The sequence below is a fragment of the Pinus tabuliformis genome, chromosome 1_1, assembly GCF_031772625.1.
Source record: "Pinus tabuliformis cultivar Carrire ecotype Pingquan chromosome 1_1, CPIR1, whole genome shotgun sequence".
In the NCBI taxonomy this organism is placed as follows: domain Eukaryota; kingdom Viridiplantae; phylum Streptophyta; class Pinopsida; order Pinales; family Pinaceae; genus Pinus; species Pinus tabuliformis.
In genome coordinates this window covers 67,650,682-67,674,290 of record NC_142297.1, presented here as the reverse complement: position 1 = coordinate 67,674,290, position 23,609 = coordinate 67,650,682, and positions in this window count along the sequence as shown.

The window sequence follows — 23,609 nt, the reverse complement described above, 5'->3', positions numbered from 1 at the left end:
CAACTCATGTAACTGCTTCTTGATTTCTGCATTCTCTAAAGCGGAAAACATGTACATTCCGATGTTAGGCAATGGAGCATCTTGCTGCACATTAATATCATGTACTATTTCCTTTTTCGGTGACAGATCTTTAGGTTCTTGAAATAGTATATCATATTCTGAAACAACTTTTTCTAAATCAGCTTGATGTTTAGCATTACAGCCTTCAAATACATTTGTTTTATCAGGTTTCTTTTCCTTTACAACCATCAGTAAAAATTGTTTGCATGAATTTACAATTCTTTTCATCTGCCCTGAGTTTATGAGAGTATAATTATTCTTGAGTTTATGAGCTCTTACAGTATATTCGATTCCATCTTTAACGAGTTGATACTTGTTTTCAGCTCTATAGAAAATGGCTTTTCTATCATATAAGTAAGGACTTCCTAAAAAAATTCCACATATATCCAAGGGAACAATATCTAACTTAACCTCATCCACAAATGCTGACCCAAAAGAAAACCTAAGTTTACATTGTCTAGTCACTTGTAGCTTTGCTTTATCACATAACCAGCCCAATGGATATGGGTTCTTGTGACCTGTGGTTAGTAATCCCAGTTTCTTTACAATTTCTTCAGAAATTAAGTTTACTTGTGAGCCACTATCAAACAAGGTATCAATCTTTTGATGATTGGAAATAAATCTAATATGTAAAAGCTCATGTCTTTTCCTCTCATTTTCTTCATTATCAGTAGATTGTGCAAAGTTACTAGTAGATGCTTCAGAATTTTTACCTTTTATACCTGTGGTTGTGATTGTTGTTTCATCTTGCGAGTTTGACCCCAAATCCTTCTGAATAGCTGCAACAGTCTTCTTCTTTTTGCCATCGTACTTATTGGGTTTCAGCTCTTGATGCAGAATCTAGCAGTGTTCATCATCATGCCCATCCTTCTTGTAGTGAGTGCATGAAGCTTTGGTCTTTTGTAAAACATTTGTCGTCCTCTCTTTCCATTTCTTCTTTCTCGTTTCCTTGCTCTTTCTTGTAGTGGGTTTTGATGATCCCCCAATTTCTGGGTTCACATTCTCACCTCTAGACTCTAGATGTGTAGCCTGCACAGATACCTCATCTATGCTAGTGGGATTAAACATGAGAATGGTATGTATCAAATAACTATGTAGACCACCTATATAGTTCAGCAAAGTTTCAGTTGAGTCTAAAGAAATTCCTAGAATCAAAGCTCTTTTTCTAAATTCTTGGGTGTAACTTTGTACACTTTTCCCTTTTAATTGGCAAAGAGTTTGCCAACTCATCATAGCTTGTTGCATATAAGCTAGTGGATAGAATTGTTTTTTAATAGCAGAAACAAATTCATTCCAGGTAGAAAGAATTTTACCATGCTTCTTCAAATCAGCTTGTGTCCTGCCTTCCCACCATACTAGGGTAGTGCCTCCAAGGCGTAGGCTAGCCAGCTAAATCTTTCTCCTTTCTGAATCGATGTTCTGCACTCTGCAATATACATCAATATGTCTAATCCAATTATCTAGCTTTTCTGCTTTCAATTCTCCATTATAAACTAGAAAATCAAACTTCACATCTAATTTAATCAAAGAAGGTTTCTTCTTTTTCTTTTCAAGGCTTTCTTTATGTGAAGAAGATGATGATGAAGGTGATGATGGGGGAGATGGTGGAGAGGGCTTCTCTTCTTTTCCTTTGCCTTTTGGGTGGGCAACTAGAAGAGGTTCTTCTACTCCTTTATCTTGTTTGGAGGTTGATGACTCTCCACCTCTACCTCTCTTAAATTATCTATACATTTTTTCTACCATGGCTCTCATGGTCATGAAACTGTCCATGAACTGGGAGTATGATTCCAAGGGACTTTCTTCTGACATTTTCCTCTTAGGATAGACTCTTCCAATTTCGAGATTAGCTTCAACCAACTCTCCTTCTCCAAATTTAAGCTTTGATCTAGTTATCATTCAACAAAAAAAGAATCCAACACAAGCTTGTCTAGCCTTAGCAACCTAGAGCTCTGATACCACTTGATCTAGAATAGATCCAAGACAATTAATAAGGTATTACAGACTCATGTGCATGGATATGCTTATGTTATTTTACGCAACGAATCGATAAGATTGCGAAATACACAAGCAATGAAGTAGTTAAAGGAAACATAATAGGCAAACATATAAACACAACAAGTTTAATAATGAGTTCACCCAATACTCCTGGGCTACGTCTCTCGATCCAGCCTTCAGTGGTGGCCTCTCTATTATGTTTTCAAAGCAGATTTTTTACAACAATGAGCTCGATTTGAGTCTCACTCAGCAGATACAAATCAGTGAGACTATACTTGGATTCCCCAAGTCTCTGGAGTACACAAACTCTCCTCACTGAACTCTTGACCTCTATTAGTCACAGTAGTATGAGCCCAATATGAGACTCATACATGACAAGCATCACAGAGGAGTGCGCTTGAACCTCTCAAGCCTTCTCTAGAGTGCACAAACTCTCTGACTCTCTTTGTCTCTATCTTGACTCTGGCTCGATGCTACCTTTTCTTCTACAGGTTAGCTCGGCTTCTCGTCTCTGCTTCTAACTTGCTTGTTGCTTTCTCTATCAGCTTGTGGCTTTTAAGCCAATCTGCTTCCTGTCTGTTCATTTTCACTTCCCGACTTTCTAGTTCCCTTACCCATGTCCGTTTGAATCCCTCTATCCTCCATAATCAGTCACTGTATATCGCCTTACAGGGAGGTGGCCACCTTTTTCATAATGGATGAGTGTCAGTTCTCTTAGACATATTCGAAACGATTGTTTATTCCGTTAAATCAAAGAATGCCCGTGAAACATGACCTTCCACCAACACATTGTCCATGTCAAACTTCAAATCTTATGCAACTCTGCCTTTCAACCTCATCAAATCCGGTCATCCATCGGAACACGTCTCCGTCATTCATTTGGAGCCTCCAAATCCTACATTCATCGTCCATATTGGGCGGATAAGTAACATGATGTTTACTCGTCCGATGTGAGTGGTTTTCTCTCACTTCCCCTGGACACGCAGCAACCATTGTATGGCATTGGGCGGGACTTGGTTGAAACCACTTACCGCTCGAAGCCCTTTCGATATCCTACTGGTTTTTGTGGGACCCTGCTCCTGACAGAATCAGAATGATATCCATTGTATTTTATGATTTTTCGGGTTCGGGTGCTTGAGGCCTTTCCTTCTTTGAGGGGTTTGCCCTGCGATATGCGATTAGTGACTTATCTCTAATCGCATATCAGAAACTACCCTCATTTCTCGAAATGGCCTTTGGATTTGCTAATTTGTGATAGCATGTGTTATCATGGGCCGACGGTCTGTGCGATTGGCCAATGGTCCTCATTGCTCCGTGCTGATCACAAATTGCAACTGTTGCGAGGATATCTCCGATAAGCTTGATATTTATAAGACTTTTAATCCTTGGCATGATTTTTAAAGAGTTCATGAAAACTTAGAGAGTGTTATAGGATCCAATTTGAATCACGGCCTTCCCACTGAAAAATCTTTTGGACCACCAAAAGTTGGTTTTTAAGAATAAATCAAGTGAGGATATAGATTCCTCACTTGCCCAATTTCTATCCATCTTGCACTACTTGGTTTTCAACCTTTGTGTCCAATCCTGAGCTACCCAACATCCCCTCTATGCGTAGTTCTCACCTTCCTGTCCAAAACTGTATCTTCCTGCAATTCATTAGGATATTCAGGCAACAGATCATCAATAGAAGGCAATTGACTCTGCTCTTCAGGATCTTCAATCAATTAAGGTTCAAACATTCTCAAGCTTTCTGCATTAACTATTGAATAGATGTGCATGTAAGCTGGAAAATAAGGCGAAAAGCATTCTCACTGATTTTCTCAAGTATCTTGAAAGGTCCATACCTTATCAGCTTCAACTTATTACCTTCACATTGCATCCTTTCTTTGCTGATATACAGTGAGACTTGATCTCCAACTTCGAAAATATGCTCAATCCTATGCTTATCATGCCTTGCCTTGTACTTGGCTTGGCTCTTTTCCAGTTGTTCCTGCACTGCCTGGTGAATCTCTTGGATTTGCTCAATGAACTTGGTTTCTTTGTCCACAACACTGTGTCCATCAACTGCTATGTCTTTACCAAAGACAAAATCTAAGGGAGTCCTTGGTGTAAAACCGAAGCAGGTCTCAAAAGAAGATCTTTGTGTAGAAGAATGTTTAGCCTGGTTGTAAGCATGTTGCACATAACACAAATGTTCATCCCAGAACTTGGGATGCTTGCTACAATAGCCTCTGAGCAACTGGATCACTATTCGGTTGACCACCTCTGTTTTGCCATCTATTTGTGGATGAAAGGTTGTGCTCTTCTTTAGTCTGGTGTCCATCAATTCCCACAGACTAGACCAAAATTTCCCAACAAATCGGTAATCCCGATCAGATACAATGGAAGTGGGTAATCCAAAATGAACCCATACATGTTGAAAGAACAACTTTGTTGTTTGTTCAGCTGTAATCTGTTTGTTACAAGGTATTAAAATACACATTTTGTTGAACCTATCCACAATTACATATAAATAGTCATGACCTTTTCTAGATTTAGGCAATCCCCCAACAAATTCCATGGAAACACTTTCCCAAGGATGAGAAGGAACTGGTAGTGGAGTGTACAAGCCTAGTTTTCTATTGTTGGGCTTGGTTTCAGCACACATGGTACACCGTATTACATATATAGAAATTTTTCATTCATTTTGGGCCAATAACAAAATCTTTGCAGCTGTGCAACTGTTTTACTTACACCAAAGTGACCTGATATTAGAGAAGTGTGTGATTCTCGAATTGTCTTTACTCTTTCGGTTTGAGGAATGCATAATTTTCCCAAATGATACAAGAGTTGGTCCTTAACATGATAATCCAATTATTCTACTTGTTTTCCATGACTTAAAGTTGCATATACATCTTTAAAATCTATATCTTGAGCATATTGTTCAATGTAGCTTTCATGCAATACTGAATTATGTTTAAGTATAGTAGATGCATTTATGATAGGTCTAGACAACATATCTGCAACTTTATTGTGTATGCCCTTTTTATATCTAATGACAAGATGAAATTGTTGTAGAAAACCCATCCACCTATAGTGTCTTGATTGCTGCAACTTAGTTTATGAGTGTAAATATTGAAGTGGTTGATGATCTGTATGTATAACTGTCTCTTTGCCCATTAGATAATGTTTCCACTTTCTCGCACTCTGTACTAATGCATACAATTCTTTATCATATCTGGGATAATTAACTACTGCAGAATTAAATGTCTCAGAATGATAACATATGGGTTTACCATGCTACATCAAACTGCTCCCATGGCATAGTCATTGGCATCCATTTCAATCCCAAAATGTGTTTGAATATCGGGCAGTGCTAGTACTGGTGCTGTACTAATATTTTCTTTTAAGGTGTCGAAGGATTTCTGATGTTTGCCTCCCCACTGAAACACCTTGTTCAATCCTGTTAAAGCATGTAAGGGATCTGCAATCAAGGAAAAGTTAGTAATAAACTTTCTCCAATAGTATGTTGCTCCTAGGAAGCTTCTAACTTCTGTAGCAGATTTGGGTTTAGGCCAATTTACAATGACTGCAATCTTAGAGGGATCTATCTTCAATTCACCACCCCCTACAATATGACCCAAATAATTCAAATATGTTTTGCCAAATTCACACTTTGATAGCTTAACATAAAGATTTTCTCTTTTCAAAACATCTAGAGTCTGCTTTACATGCTTCAAATGTTCTTCCCATGTTTTACTAAATACAAGAATGTCATCTAGATATACAATGACAAAATCATCAATAAAAGGCCTAAGTACATCATTCATTACTCTCATGAAAGTAGCAAGAGCATTAGTTTAGAAAAGAGGCATAACCAACCACTCATACATTCCCTGCTTTGTTTTGAAAGCAGTCTTCCATGCATCTTTCTCTGCAAATCTGACCTGATGGTAGCCACTATGAAAGTCTGACTTGGAAAAGTAAACAACTTCTTTCAATTGATCTAATAGATCATCTATGCAAGGAAGGGGATAACGATTTTTTATCATTATCTTATTCAGTGCTGGGTAATCAATGCACATTATCCATGAGCCATCTTTCTTTCTCACCAAGACAATTGGAGACCCACATGGTGATGTGCTAGGTCTTATGAACCCTTTCTTGAGCAGCTCTTGTAACTGCTTCTTGATTTCTGCATTCTCTAAAGCAGACAACCTGTACATTCCGATGTTATGTAATGGAACATCTTGTTGCAAATTAATATCATGTACTATTTCCTTTTTGGGTGGTAGACCTTTAGGTTCTTGAAATAACATATCATATTCCGAAACAAATTTTTCTAAATCAGCTTGTTGTTTAGCATGAAAACCCTCAAATACATTGGTTTTATCAGGTTTCTTTTCCTTTACAACCATCAGTAAAAATTGTTTGCATGAATTTACAATTCTTTTCATATACCCTGAGTTTATGAGAGTATAATTATTCTTGAGTTTATGAGCTCTTACAATATATTCAATTCCATCTTTAACGAGTTGATACTTGTTTTCAGCTCTATAGAAAATGGCTTTTCTATCATACAAGTAAGGACTTCCTAAAACAATACCACATATATCCAAGGAAACAATATCTAACTCAACCTCATCTACAAATGCTGACCCAAAAGAAAACTTAAGTTTACATTGTTTAATCACTTGTAGCTTTGCTTTATCACATAACCAATCCAATGGATATGGGTTCTTGTGAGGTGTGGTTAGTAACCCTAGTTTCTTTACAATTGCTTTAGAATTTAAGTTTACTTGTGAGCCACTATCAAACAAAGTATCAATCTTTCGGTGCTTGGAAATAACTCTAATATGAAAAAGCTCATGCCTTTCCCTCTCATTTTCTTCATTATCAGTAGATTGTGCATAATTACTTGTAGAGGCTTCAGAATTTTTACCTTTTATACATGTGGTTGTGATTATTATTTCTTCCCCTGAGTCTGGCCCCAAATCCTTATGAATAGCTATAGAAGTCTTCTTCTCTTTGCCATCGTACTTCTTGGTTTTCAGTTCTGGATGCAGAATCCAACTGTGTTCATCATCATGCCTATCCTTCTTGCAGTGAGTGCATGAAGGTTTGGTATTTTGTACAACATTTGCCTTCCTCTATTTCCATTTCTGATTTCTTTTTTCCTTGCTCTTGCTTGTAGTGGGTTTTGATGATCCCCCAACTTTTGGGTTCACATTCTTGCCTCTAGACTCTAGATGTGTAGCCTGAACAGATACCTCATCTATGCTAGTAGGATTAAACATGAGAATGGTGTGCTTTAAATAGCTGTGTAGACCACCTATATAGTTCAACAGAGTTTCATGTGAGTCTAAAGAAATTCCTAGAATCAAAGATCTTTTTCTAAATTCTTGGGTATAACTTTGTACACTTTGCGCTTTCAATTGGTGAAGAGTTTTCCAACTCATCATAGCTTGCTGCATATAGGCTAGTGGATAGAATTGGTTTTTAATTGCAAAAACAAATTCATTCCAGGTAGAAAGAATTTTACCATGCTTCTTCAAATTAGCTTGTGTCCTGCCTTCCAACCATACTAGGGTGGTGCCTCCAAGGCGTAGGCTAGCTAGCTGAAGCTTTCTACTTTCTAAATCAATGTTATACACTATGAAATATACATCAATATATCTAATCCAGTTATCTAGCTTTTTTGCATTCTATTCTCCGTCATAAACTGGAAAATCAAACTTCACATCTAATTTAATCAAAGAATGTTTCTTCTTTTTCTTTTCAGGGCTTTCTTTGTGTGAAGAAGATGATGATGAAGGTGATGATGGGGGAGATGGTGGAGAGGGCTTCTCTTCTTTTCCTTTGCCTTCTGGGTGGGCAACTAGAAGAGCTTCTTCTACTCCTTTATCTTGTTTGGAGGTTGATGACTCTTCACCTCTACCTCTCTTATATTCTTTATACATTTCTTCTACCATGGCTCTCATGGTCATGAAACTGTCCATGAACTGGGAGTCTGATTCCAATGGAATTTCTTCTACCATTTTCCTCTTAGGATAGAATCTTCCAATTTCTAGGTTAGCTTCAACCAACTCTCCTTCTCCTAATTTAAGCTTTGATCTAATTATCATTCAACAAAAAAAGAATCCAGCACAAGCTTGTCTAACCTTATCAACTTGGAGCTCTGATACCACTTGATCTGGAATTGATCTAGGAAAATTAATAAGGTATTACAGACTCATGTGCATGGATGTGCCTATGTTATTTTATGCAACAAATTGATAAGATTGCGAAATACACAGACAATGTAGTAGTTAAAGAAAACATAACAGGCAACACATATAAACACAACAAGTTTAATAAGGAGTTCACCCAATACTCCTCGGCTACGTCTCTTGGTCTAGCCTTCAGTGGTGGCCTCTCTATTATGTTTTCAAGCAAAGTTTTTACAACGGTGAGCTCAATTTGAGTCTCACATAATAGATATAAATCAGCGAGACTGTACTTGGATCCCCCAAGTCTCTGGAGTACACAGACTCTCCTTATTGACTCTCGAACTGTATTGGTCACAGTAGTATGAGCCCAATCTGGGACTCATACATGACAGGTATTACAGAGGAGTGCACTTGAACCTCTCAAGCCTTCTCTAGAGTGCACAGTCTCTCTGACTCTCTCTGTCTCTGTATTGATCCTGGCTCGATGTTGCCTTTGCTTCTGTAGGTCAGCTTAGCTTCTTCTCTCTGCTTTCAGCTTACCACCTACTGCTCTATGCTCTTAGCTTACTGCTTGCTTCTCTCTCTATCAGTTTGTGGCTTTAAATCCAATTTGCTTCCTGACTGTTCATTTCCACTTCCTAGATTTCTGGTTCCCCTGCCTATGTCCATTTGAATCCCTCTTTCCTGCATAATCAATCACTGTATAACTCCTCACAAGGAGGTGGCCACCTATTTCATAATAGATGAGTGTCAGTTCTCTTGGACATATTTGAAATGATCGTTTTTTCCATTAACTCCAAGAATACCCATGAAACACAACCTTTCACCAATGCATTGTCCATATCGGACTTCAAATCCTATACAACTCTACCTGTTGACCCCATCAAATCCAGCCATCCATAGAAACACGTCTCCGTCATTGATTTGGGGGCCCCAGATCCTACTGTCATCGTTCATATTGGGCAGCTAAGTAGCATGATGTTTACCCGTTCGATGTGAACAGTTTTCTCTCTCTTCTGTCGAATAGGTGGAATTCATTGTATGGCATCGGGAGGAACTCAGTTGAAACCACTTATCGCTTGAAGCCCCTTCGATATTTTGCCGATTTTGTGGAATCCCGCTTCCACGGAATCATAACGATATCCATTGCATTTTATAATTTTTTAGGTCCGGGTGCTTGTGGCCTTTCCTTCTTTGAGGGGTTTTCCCTGCAATATGTGATTAGTGACTTGTCACTAATCGCATATCAGAAACTACCCTCGTTTCTCGAAATGGCCTCTTGATTTTTTTATTTGCGATATCACGCGTTACCATGAGCGAATGGTCTACGCGCTTGACTGACGGTCCTCGTTGCTCCGCGCTGATCACAGAAGGCAACTATTATGAGGATATCTCTGATAAGCTTGATCTTTATAAGACTTTTAATCCTTGGCATGATTTTTAAAGAGTTCATGAAAACTTAGAGAGTGTTCTAAGATCCAGTTTGGATCATCAGTGATCCTCTGTTTTAATAGTCAAGGCCCTGCATAGTTGTCTTCTTCTCTATTCCTTGTGTAATGGTGTTCTTCTCTGAATATAGACTTTTTAACAGTTTTCTTGTTGAGTCTTAGAATAAACAGACTCTACAAATAATATCAGAGTTGTCTATCCAATGCTCAAGTCTTCAGTTGATTACCTGCAAAGCACAACAACAGTTAAGAAAACACAGGTTCAGGAGGAAGGCGATTGATGGCTTTGTTTACACAAGGACGACTGAGGAAGGAGTTTTGGTAGTGTCCTAAATGTAGTTGGAGGTCAAATGGCATCACAGAGGTTCAGGGTAGCGCTGAAGGGTTTTAATGGTTTAAACTGTGAAACGGGTGAAAGGCATAAAAACAAGAGTTTTCGGGGTTTTTAAAGTGTAACGGGAAAGTTTTTAATATGGAGTGAATGTTTAAATAATCGGTGGTTTATCAGGTTGGTGAGGAGGCGGTTTTTAAAGGGTCATCGCACTGCTTGTGAGGTGATGGTGTTTTTGAAGAGGGCTCACCCAATATACTTTAGAGCGTGACAGGTAACCTCATGGGGGTCAAGGAAAACCGCTTTATCGGATGGGTATTGTTCGGGCATAGGGCAAGGCCAATATGGATGTGGAGAGTTGGATTAGATAGGAGTTGATCTAATGGCAGTCAAGCGAGGGAAGTGAGCAGGAAATAAAGTATGGGCTTAGGGAGGGGCCTAGCGCTTTAAGCATTGGTGGTAAGAGATTATTGAAGGTTAATGATGGGTTTAACATTAATCAGGCAAAGCTTAATGAAGTGACGTGGAGCGGAGGTAAACGGGTGTTTATCGTAATACCGAGGAATCAATGGTTATAAAGGATATGATAGGCAGGTGTAAGTCTGGGTGATTTAATCAATAGAGGGATAGAATATCGCAAATCACATTTTCTTATGCCTGATGGTTCATTCCCTTAAGAGCGATGCAATGTGATAAGATCTACGGAATTTGTAGTCATCCAACGGTTGATAGCATTATCGCACATTGCACATCGCATTTTGCTTCTGCCCAATGGTTCATTGCGATATGAATTATGCGATAATATACTTCAGGAAATAATCATTTCAACATTCCAAAACCTTTAACTTCTACCTACCCTTCTATTCCTAACATTTTTCTTATTCTTTTAGAGTGCATTGAACTAGCAACTCAATATTTCTTTTTATAAACACTCTAACTCTATTTCTAACCTTATATCATCCAATGGCTCAGATTAAGCTTATGAGCTCCTTTTATTTTCTCTACCTAACTATGATCTTCCAAGATTAAACTGTTTGGTCAGATTTTATTCTCCGATCTATAAACATAAAATTCAAAGCATGGAATAAACAAGATTAAATAGTTTGACTACCATGGATTGTGGCATGAATTACAAGTTGCACACAATCATTATTATGCATAAAAGTAAATAGTAGTGGAATTTAGACTTGCACACTTTCATGGTTTATTTTTGTTTTCTTTTCTGTATAACCTAGCATTTTATTTTGCCTTTACCTTTTAGGGCATCTACCCTAACATTTTCTTTGATATGGACATATTTATTCAAAAAATTTCAAAACATTTTTACTCAATATTCTTTTTGTCCATATCCTATCTTAACATTTTGTATATACATTTTCTTTTTTTGTCTAATTTGTTCTAACTTATCAAAACCAAAAAAAAATGCTACAACACTATACATGTTGGAAAATCTAAGAATGCCATATGTTAGAAGGCTTTAGTTGATGAGGGAAGCTCTCACCTACAATATAGCTAGAAATTTTGGTTTAAGAATATAGAGGCAAATTTTCATAGGTATGTGCATTTTCCAATGGTGTGACAACATTGTCATATTTGTTAGATGTTTTTTCTTTATAGCATAGAAAATCTAAGAAATTAGAAGTTTAGGCTCTATATGCCATTGTTAGTGCCAAGAATTATTCAGGAGAGCATATCCATGGACTTTTTTGGAATTTTACCTATGTCTCTCAAAGGCCATGATTATGTGTTTGAGTCTTCACTCACGACTTGTTGTGTGAATACTATGAGGGATATGAATATTTTAGAGGAGTATATAAGAAATTAGAGGAGAAACTAACTACTTCCATGGAAGGAAAATAATATTATTCCAATATGAACTTCTTCACAAGCTAGATAAGTTATGCATACCATAGGTTATAAGGATTTAATGTTAGGAATATAATCACATAGCAATTAAAATTGAAATAAGTGTCAAAAATAAAACATAGCAGAAGAAAATACATGAGACACAAATATGTGTGGTTCATCTGATATGGGATACACCCATGGAGAAATAAAAAATCCTTCCTTTATTTCATCTACCTAAGTGGAGGGATACAACTTACAACACATAGGTTGCAAACTCCTCTTCACTATCATATAGTATCCTCTCATTTTTTATTCTCTCCAATAATATGGAACCATAATATAATGAAGCATCTTGAAGCCTTTTAAAGGCTCCATTAAATGCAATCCATAGTCACAATACCACAACTACCATGGATAGCCAATATTTTAGGTCACCATTACCATGGGTTTACCTAAAATAGATTTGGCACTTTCACTTGAATTGAGGCATGCTAATAGGTTTTGCATCTTGCATCTTGCATTTTGAATATTTCCAACAAATTTTGTATGTCCTCACTCTAAGAAAATGTTGATTTATGATCTTAATTGTCTCTAATTATTCTCATACCAAGGATTTTCTTTATAACACTCAAATCCTTCATTGCAAATGAATTATCTAATTTTATTTTCAGCACATTTATATTGTTGGGTTGTGTTATCCTTTCCACGACTAGCCAACATATCTTTTTTTTGGACCCTATATTATGTTGGGTGGACCTACCTATGGTTTTGTGTATGATTTTCGCACATGGTTTTGGACGTGATGGTTTTCGGTCCATGGTTTTGGACATGATGGTTTTCGGTCCATGGTATTGGATGCTTCAACATGTATAAATATGTATTGTAACATTGAAAGGAATATAATGAAAAATTAAGATGGTAGTCCTGGTTTTGGGATCTTGGGGAAAATATCTGTGTATATGTGTTTTATGTGTTATGCTCTCGCATTGTTTATGTGTTTTAGAATTCAAATGTAGGTAATTTCTGTATGGAGTTAAAACCTACATTTGGTATCAGAGTTGTTTTAGCTTCAAGGGGATGACTTTGTTGCTGAGGGGTTTCACTCGGGCCTGTGGTAGACCCTGTTCAGTGGGAGATCTATGAGATCAATTCTGGTGGTGAAAGAAGATGGAAAGTAGTGGAAAGATAGAGATTGAGAACTTTAATGGTCAGATTTTTGAGTTGTGGAAACTCAAAATGGAGGATCTGTTGGTGGATAAACATCAGTGGATCGCAGTAGATCCGGGTACTAAACTAACGGGAGTGTCCGATGAAAAATAGGAGAAGTTGGATCAGAAGACAAAAAGCACAATACGATTGTGTGTTTTAGATTCAGTACTGTTGAATGTATCAGGGGAAGCTACGGCAAAGGCTTTGTGGGACAAGTTAGGGAATTTGTACCAATATAAGTCTCTGGTGAACAAACTATTCCTACAGAAAATGTTGTATAACCTGAGGATGAAAGATGGAGACTCGGTGACAAAACATCTGAATGCGTTTAATATTGTGGTAAGTCAGTTGTTGTTTGTTGATATCAAAATTTTAGATGAAGATAAGTGCATTAGTTTGTTGTGTTCTATACCAAATTCGTGGGATAGTCTAGTCATTGTAATAGGTAGCAACGCAATTGCCTTGCAGTTTGATGAAATAGTCTCATCCTTGCTGACGGAGGAGATGAGATGGAAAAATATGGAGACCAAAATGGTGATGCCTTATCTCTACAAGGACAGTCCTAGAACAGAAACAAAAATAAGTCATCGAGTGGGAGATCTAAATCTAGAGGGAGATCTAAATCTCCAGGAAAACCTGTAAAGGTGGTGTGATGGAAATGTGGAAAGGAATGGCACTATAAAAGGGATTGTAAATCTAAAGCTCCTGAAAAAGGAAAGGGATCTGATGATGCTCCTTCTGTAGAAGCGAAAACCACCTCAAATGAAGGTGGGGATGTGTACTTGGCTTCTTTACGAACACATGTAGATCATGAGGCATGGTTGATTGACTCAGGTGCCTCCTTTCACTTCACTCCCCATAAAGAGTGGTTCTGCGAGTATGAGAGATACAATGGTGTTGATGTCTTCTTAAGGGATGATAGGAAGGCTAGAATCGTTATTCCCGGAAAAGTGAAGTTGAAGTTGCAAGGTGGAAGGGTTAGAACACTTCCAGTTGTTTTACATATTCCTGCATTGGCCAGAAATCTGATTTCTGTAAGCAAGCTTAATGTTGCAAGTGTAAAAATAGTGTTTGAGAAGGATACTTGCAAGATGGTTCAGTTAGAACTAGTATTGATGCGAGGAGTTTAGATTGGAACTCTGTACAAGATGTAAGGTAGCACTATTGTTGATGGGTGCAACATTTCTGTGGTTCCTGAAAGTGGAGCAGAAAATCTAGTGGTCTCTCGAGAGAAGACCATGTTGTGGCATCAAAGGATTGGACATATTTGAGAGAAGGGCATTCGAATAATTCATGGTAAAGGTATGGTAGAAGGTATGAGTAATAGCTCTCTAGATTTTGATTTCTGTAAAAATTGTGTATATGGGTAGCAGAATCGAGTGAGTTTCCCCTTTGGTGGTAAGAGGGTGAAACAGATATTAGAGCTCGTGCACAGTGATGTGTTTGGACCAGTGAAGGTTCCATCACTGGGTAAGTCTGTGTACTATGTATAATTTATAGATGACTTCTCAAGAAATACATGGATATATTTCCTTAAAAATAAATCTGAAGTCTTTGACAGGTTTAAAGAATTTAAGGCTCTGGTGGAAAACCAGACAGAGAAGAAGATAAAGGTGCTGAGGACAGATAACGATGGAGAGTTTTACAATAAGGAATTTGAATAATTCTATAAGAAGTGCGGTATAGCACGACAGAATACTACTCCATATACACCTCAGCAAAATGGAGTTGGAGAAAGAATGAACAAGACGTTGATGGAAAGGGCAAGAAGCATGCTCAGTGGTGCCTGGTTAGGACAGGAATTTTGGGCAGAGGTGGTGGAGACAACATGTTACCTGGTCAACAGATCACCTTCATCAGCGTTGGAGGATAAGACTCCACAAGAGGTATGGGCTCGTAAGAAACCCTCTCTTTCACATCTGAGGGTATTTGGAGGTGATGCATATGTACATGTTCCAAAGGAGAAATGAACCAAGTTGGATAGTAAATTTGAAAAGTGCATCTTTATTGGGTATAAGGATGGTTTAAAGGGTTATAAGCTTTGGAACCCAGTAACAAGGAAGGCTGTGTACAGCTGAGATGCGGTGTTCAGAGATGTGAAAGATGTTATTAAACATGAAGTCCAACCAAAGGAACCTTAGAAGATAGACTTTGAGCTAAAGGAGGAAGAATCAGACTCTACAACAGAGGAGGAATCAAAAGATGAAGAGCCACAAACTCTGGGTGTAAGAAGAATAGTTCGAGAAAGAAGGCAGCCAGAAAGGTATAGTCCATCTGATTTCTATTCAAATTTTGTGTTATCTATTACTGATGATGATCCCAGAACTATAAAGGAAGGAGTAGATTCAGAGGATGGAAAACTCTAGAAAGAGGCCATGGTTGATGAAATGGCATCTTTGTACAAAAATGAGGCTTGGGATCTGGTGGAGTTGTCGGCCGGAAGGAAACCAATTGGCAGAAAATGGGTGTTCAAGAAGAAGACAAATGCAAAAGGAAAGGTGGAGAAAGACAAAGTTCATTTGGTAGCAAAAGGTTATTCCCAGGTGTCGAGAATTTATTTTGGTGATATTTTTTCTCTTGTTGCCAAGGTAACTTCTATTAGATTACTTTTATCTGTTGTTGCTACTTTTGATTTTGAGGTAGAACAGATGGATGTGAAGATAGAATTTCTTCATGGGGATCTGGAAGAGGAGATCTATATGAAGCAACCTGAAGGCTTTGTAGTGAAGGGTAAGAAAGAACTGGTATGCAAGTTAAAGAAGTCTTTGTATGGGTTAAAACAGTCACCAAGGATGTGGTATCAGAAATATGATACATTTATAGGGGGACTTGGCTTCACCTTAAGCAAAACAGATCACTGTGTGTATTTTAAATTGATTGGTGACCGTGTGATTTATCTAGTCTTGTATGTGGATGATATGTTGCTGGTTGGAAATGACAAAGAAATTATCCAATATTTGAAGACCCAATTGTCCTCCAAATTTGACATGAAAGATCTTGGTCCCGCAAACTATATTTTGGGCATGGAAATTAAAAGAGATCGGGCAAAGAGGAAGCTCTAATTAAACCAGAGGAAGTATGTCAAGACAATATTGTAGAGTTTAATACATGGGATAGTAAATGGGTGAAGGTTCCTATTCCTATAAGTGTAAAGTTATTTGTTGAACAGTGTCCCGAGACACAAGAAGAGGAAGAGGATATGTCCCGTGTTCCATATGCAAGTGCAGTTGGTAGCCTAATGTATGTGATGGTCTATACTAGACCAAACATTACACATGTAATGGGAGTATTGAGCAGGTTTATGTCAAAACCAGGGAAGGAGCACTCGACAACAGTGAAGAGGGTTTTCAGGTATTTGCATGGCACTAGTGATTATGGCTTGTGCTACCAAGGAAGACCAGGATTGGATAGAGTGTTGGATATTCGTGGCTTTGTTGATGTAGACTGGGCTAGAGATCTGGATCAAAGAAGATCTACAAGTGGGTATTGTTATTGGGAAATCTAGTGTCTATGCAGAGCTGCTAGTCCCACTAAGATGAGTGGCTATCTTAGAAACATACAGATTAAAGTTACTTTCATTTTCCTTTATGAGAAGTAGATAGGAGAGGAGCAAAGAATACCAACCTCAATCTTTCGCTTGGTTCCTCGCTTGTTCCTTCTCCTCTCTGACGGATCTTTGCCGCTCCTTCCTTGGTTATCCCACTTCAAAGAGTACCTGTAAAGTAAAAGCAACATAATACCTTCAAAGTACAAAGATCTACAATCATAAACAATATAGGACCATATATATATTGACCACACAAATGCATATATCATCAAACATACAAGAATGTGGAGGAAAACTTGAATAACTTTATTGATATAAAGAATAGAAGAGAGGATTACAACCCATTGATCTGACCCAGTGTCAACCTTCCAGCATGAAATCCCTTCTTCACCTCATGAAAAGCTTAGATCACCCAACACTATGATGTTCCACGAGGAAACCAACAACACTTCCTTCCAAGATGCAAAATTTTAAGCCTCTGTATCTCTGGGACGAGGGATCCATATATAGATGTTTGTAGGGGGGTGAATCAGCTTCTGGGATTTTGATTAGTGTCCTCCCTCTGATAGTTCTTGGTTCCACTTGGAGATTCATGATATTTTACTCATCCCTGGGCGAATTTAAAGAGGCAAGTGTCACAGGAGAAGTTTCTAGAAGATTCCATGATCATCCACCTTGCAAACTATCTCTGCCATTTGTCTACTCTCACCCATCGCACCCTACAGAAGGGATTTTTAGTATGCATCACACTTTTTGCATGTGGCAGGTGAGATGCATCACACCCTTTGCACTGAGCAGTCTGTATGGTCCAGTTTTGACCAGTTCTAAGCAATTTTATGTGGAGAAATTCTGGGAGATGATGTAATCAGCTGACCTTGTTCCTTTAGGGTATGAAACAGCACTTTTAGGGACTCATAAGCCCTTGGTTTATGGACATATATGATTGGGGTTGCAGTGCCCAAATATGTCTGTAACAGTTGCCCCTTAAAGCATGAGGTAGAAAATCTTTTGATGTCAGGCGAAATGCTTTATCATGAGGATCCGAGGTTTTTTGAACTGGAAGGCGACCTATGATAAGATACAATACAATACATTATCTTCATAACATTTTCATGATCTAGCTGAGGCGGGCATTCCCATGCTCAGCTTTATAAATTCATTTTCATGTAAATAGGATAGACAACCATCTGTGTGGCAGACTAATGATTCTGATAGATCCATCATCCTTTGATTCAAATGATCATCTGTGCAGCAATGATGTACATTTGATGTCTTTATTTTCTTGAATATATCGTAGCTCGGATGGATGAAACTAGATCCGGGGTCTTCAAACTCGTCCAATCTTCGGCCGAAGTACAAGTTGATCCATGTGAAAAATGTTCTGGAGTCGAACGTGGAATGACATCGCCTGATTACCAGCCAATGATGTAAGCTGTTAACAGGCATGAGAGGAATCATCAATAATGATGATGACCCTCAAGGTACTACAGTACAATTCACGTGGTGTGAAAATGGGACTTGGCGTCGAACACCACGCAAAATCTTTCGGTCGAAGGCCATTGATGTAAACCTGTCACCGGAAGTGAGAAACTTGCCATTGAGGCATGCAAGCTTCAAAGTACTGAAAGGGTTGTTCCTAGGTTGACTTCTTGGATAATGAGTTGTCATCGACAAGAGGTAACCCGTTATAGGAGGGCCTTAATGAATCCCACATCTATGACATGGAACAGAGCAAATGATTTTGCGGAGGTGAAAACGATCTGATGATACATGGTTCAGGGTGGCGGTCATGAAAGAATGAAGGGTGAAGGTATTGCAGTGGATGAGACACAAGTTGGGTTGGTGAATTCTCCGATCGAATTCTCTTGAACATATCAACGGCATTGAAATGGATTGGTAGCGTTAACCCCAAATATGGATGGTACGATGGACCAATGGTAGTATGACTGGTGAACGAAATAACCCAACCTGACTCAATCATGGTGATGGAGTGAAAGTGTCATGTTCAAGAGCGACTCGCTACCAATAAATTTTCTTCAAGTTTTCTTCCCAATTTTCCCCAGTCATTGCTGACCAGTACCTCTTTATTTTATCAAGCTTGAGGAGGATAACATATGCTTGTTCTATAATTTGCCCTTCAGGCAAACCCATCGCTATGTTTTAACGAGCCTAGCAACAGTGAAACTCGTTCTTGTCTTTATGGACAAGTTTGTCGCTATCGGTTTTAACGAGTTTAACGACAAAGACAACACGGTCCTTTTTCAATTTTAGAGAGTCTGAAAAGGGACAGAAAGGAAACTCTAGTAATCCTTTTTCGTCATATAATCCCTTAATTCCGAAAAATTATAAAATAATACAAAAGGGATGAATTTTCGATAGTTTTAACGATCCGAACAAGACAAGTGCTCTATCTTTTTGTGTAATAATCCCTCGGGTCCAAAAAGATTAAAATCTAGAGAAGGGATAGCACTCTCGATAGCTTTAATGAGTTTGAGAGGCCAATTGCTCGACAATCTTTTCATATTTTACGAGTCAGATGAAAACATCTTAAAGGAGACTCATTTTTGAGGAACGAGTGATATTTTCAGGTAGTTTCTGATTCCAGGTAAGGTTTGGAATTTTCCAATCATGGCAGTGTTACAAGGATGGCTAACAGAATCACTCGTCGCAGCTGTTCCTTAAAAGGGGTAAACAATCAAATGGAGGCGTATGATCGGATAAAACAGAGTGGAGGTGATGATGAGAACACGACCAGGGCTCAAAAGCTGATGATAATGCATTCGCAAATGTTATTTACTGGATATTGGTTCATTTTTTAATGAGCTTAAACTCTGGGGGAAAATTTGCTCATCGCTTAGGTTTAATTTTTAATGAGCTTGAACTTTGCATAAAAACTGCTCGTGCCAGTCGTATAATAAGGATCTCACCGATAGGTTCAATTTTTAAGGAGCTTGCACCATTCGAAACTTTGCTCCATATCCTCTTTTTATGTAAGCTAGGAATGACCAATCCTACAAGTTTAAAGGGTTGAGAATCTACAAACTAAGAAAATAAATGGCCGCTCTTCACTTGCATGAAAAAAGGTTTGCATGCCCCCAGGTATAGTGAAATAGAGTTTCCAGGCTACCATATAGAAGTTCTCGCATTTGCAAGATAGTTTCCATCCGCGTAGCAGACAGAAACACTTCCCGGCTTATTCCATTTGGACAATGGTGATTCTAGCTCCAACCACCTAACCTTGACGAGGGAATCTTATTCCGGTCTAATCCCATTTTACTAAATGGACGGGTATCAGACTAGTCATATATCCTTCACGGAAACCTACACTATACCCAAAGTTTCCCTTGCCAAACCAAACCAAGGTGCATGCCCCTTGGGTTTCAGTCATGGCCACAAAATTACTCGCGCTCTTCAGGTGGATGGACTGGATATTGATGAGACATTCCTTGCGTGAAAAGACCACTTAGGGATGGCGTTTGACTATTAGCTATGTGTGAGCTGGGGAATGAAAGCTAGTCTACGAGCTGGACCACTCGGCCTTCATGCGGAAAACACTTTACTCGAAAGAGTGAGCAGACAATGGCTCCCATGCTATAAATATAGTCACGCCCAAGGAGTAGATTATAATCTAAAGGTCCTTGGACTACCATCACATTTAGATAAACGATTTTCCTTCTCAAAGTTATAGGCAAACTTGGAAGGATCCCTAACAGTCGACTAGTTCCTTTGTCAAAGCCTGTCAGATTTCTCATCTCAGGCAAAAACAATGGTGAACCAATCGCTTTCCAAGAAGTTGAGGAAATGATACTCACGGAATCCCCTTCGTCTATGATAGTACCAACCATAACCATTCTGTAAGCTTGTACAATGATTCAGAATGGTACATTAGATGGTAAACGGGGTTTGCCTAGTAGATTCCAATTGAAGGAAATGACTAGGTTGCTTGGAGGTTGTACCAAATAAATGGCCCGATATGACTCTGATGAACTTCCTTCCCGCGGTAAAGGAACGGGTAGATTGCCCCCATGTTCATCGGAGTTTGTGTTTATGAAAAGAATTTGAATGGTGTCATTCTCATTCTCTTTGGTGACTGTATCATTTGAAGATGGACCTTCCGAAGACAAGACCAGGTCGACTGCTGCCTCAACCTTTTGACTTTTGCTTGGTGTGGACTCAGAGGATTTATCTTCAATGATAGATGCTTCGACCGACCACCAAGGCGTGTCTGTTAGATTTTCAACTAGCGATGGACTGGGCAAGAGTTTCTTGTACCTAGGAGGAAGCCGTAGCGGTGAAGCAAGACGGTTATCCAAGACTCTTTTAGCTTCGTCCAGGAAGGGACAATGGTGGATGGCATGATCGCCTTCACACAGTTTACAAGGAAATTTACATTTTCCTTTCTGTCCAGAGACTTCGTTTTCACTAGTTGACGGTGTACTCTCAACATGATCGTCAGAGGTTGATGACACCGGATTGTGCAAATGAGGAGACCAGTCCCTTAAGATCCGAGGGATGCAAGGACAATCTCGATGATAGTGGTCTCCTTTGCAAATGACACATGGAGATTTAGGCTTGGATGGTGTAGTGTGTGGATTTTCGCTAGATGATGCATGGTTGCCCCTTTTCGCCTTTGGCTCCTTCTTCTTCTTCTCTTTCTCCTTCCCTTTCTTCTTCTTCTCAGTTACTTGGTTTTTAGCTTTACCAGCTTTACCAAGTGAAGAGGAAGGAGGGGAGGGAGAAACAAGCGAAGCAGAAGGTTGGGGGGTAACTCTAGTATCATCTAGTTGCTGACTTGATTGCTCAGGAATCGCAGTGGTTTGAATGATAGAGGTCGAGAAGAGCCATATTGGCAAGCTGATTGTCAGTCCTGGGAGGGACAACGTGGCCATATGAGGTGCACCAACATCTCCCTAAGAGGAGAAAGGACTAGGATTTCCTCCAAGGGGAAATCCTTGGTTGGTGGACTCCATTTTCCTCAACCTAAGACCAATGACGGAACAGTGACATTATTCCGATTAAAATAAATTTTATGACACTTTGACACAACTTGCCTTTTTAATTTTTAAGAGTCGAGAAAAAGCTAAAGATGACTCTAGTCACCTTCGATTTTTAATGAGCCTGAAGTGACAAGTGCTCAGATGGACCTTTTCCTTTAAGGAGTCTGAAAAGGAGTGAAAGAGACTACTCTGGAAATCTAGACAGAGGGATTACCAAACCAATCGCAAAACTACATAATACATTTTACGGTACGACAGTCAATCTTCTCGAATGTTGTATTCAGTGCATTGTGATCGATAGGGCGACAGACACGGCTTCCTAAGGATAAAGGATATAGCCTATTGTGGTCTCCCGATATATACTCGACGGTACGTGGGAGCACAAGTCCGTACTGGCACTTGTTGTCTCAAAGAGGAGGAATCACCCAACCTACAATGAAAGCGATAGTTACCAGGCTTTACGACGCTAGAATACGTCTCTGGCCTAGACTTCTAAATGTTGTGCGTTAGGTTCCAAAGCATTTTTATGTTCATTGAATTTATTTTACAGTTGATCTTTCTTAAGAATTTTTCCTTTCAGGTTCACTGCGTGATGTAGATATACAATTCCTAAAATGCAATTTAAGATGATAAACAATCGTTTAATCTTCTTTTTTGCAATGAAAATCCTAGCTACTAAGGAAAGAGAAGCGAGATTCTTTCAACATAGAGCAGAGAGCACACACTAGATGCACTGTCCTAAATCAAAATCAACAAGCAGTCTAAATGCAAATGCACATGCATGTATTTGTTTTCACTTTCTTAATGTGTGAATGACAAAAAGAATGCTAAGTACAAATCTGAATTGTTTCAAGCGACAGTACTAATGATTTTCTCTTCAAAAGACGAAAGGAAGATAATGACGACACTTTGCGATTTTGAATTGAAAACTGCTTTCGACACTTGAAAAACTATTAATTCAAATCAAATACAAGAGTAACAGTGTAATCGACCATCAAGAACAGTAGGATTCTTTTCTTTGACTGAAAATGACACTTGCGACACTTCCAAATCAAAAGACGACAGTTTGATTACGCTACTTCTTTGTAAAGGAGGACCGTAAATGACAAATAATACATAAAACATTTACAGTTCTTTGTACAATGGAGGTTGAATCATGCAAAGGAAGGGAGTTTCCACAGTGGTATACTAATCACAGATAGCAAAACTCCCGAATAAAGCTGAAGAGAGTGAACAAAAAACCAAAATCTGGAAGCAGAAGAAGTTTTATCTGATCATCGCACCTGTAACATAGGGAAAGATCGATGCATCCCATCTAATGCACACAGGAAGTGTGATGCATCCAAATTCCCAAGAGGAGAAGGTGTGATGGTCCAAGGATGAGACTTCAACTTGGTTCTTGGTCATAGTTTACAGCTCAGTTCAGGGACTTAGGCCGAGCTAATGATAGTCAATAAATACAAACCACAAGGACTGATCTAATGAGGCTACTTGAGCCACCACCAGGGCAATTAGGATGTTTGCAAATCAATTGTTCAGTTTATAAACAAAACCCGGAGATAGACTGAAGCAACATTGATCTACTTTGCACTTGCATAGCAAATGCAATTCGAAGGCTAGCTGGCTTGACTTTAGGCTCCATCTGTCGTTTATAAAGCAAAAAAATATAGATAAGCAAACAAGCTATTCACTCCCCAGCGAAGTTGCCATTTTGTTATCAAGAAATATAGTGTCTATGCAAAGCTGCTAGTCCCACTAAGACGGGTAGCTATCTTAGAAACAAACAGATTAAATTTACTTTCGTTTTCCTTTATGAGAAGTAGATAGGAGAGGAGAAAAGAATACCAACCTCAATCTTTTGCTTGGTTCCTCGCTTGTTCCTTCTCCTCTCTGACGGATCTTTGCCGCTCCTTCCTTGGTTATCCCACTTCAAAGAGTACCTGTAAAGTCAAAGCAGCATAATACCTTCAAAGTATAGAGATCTAC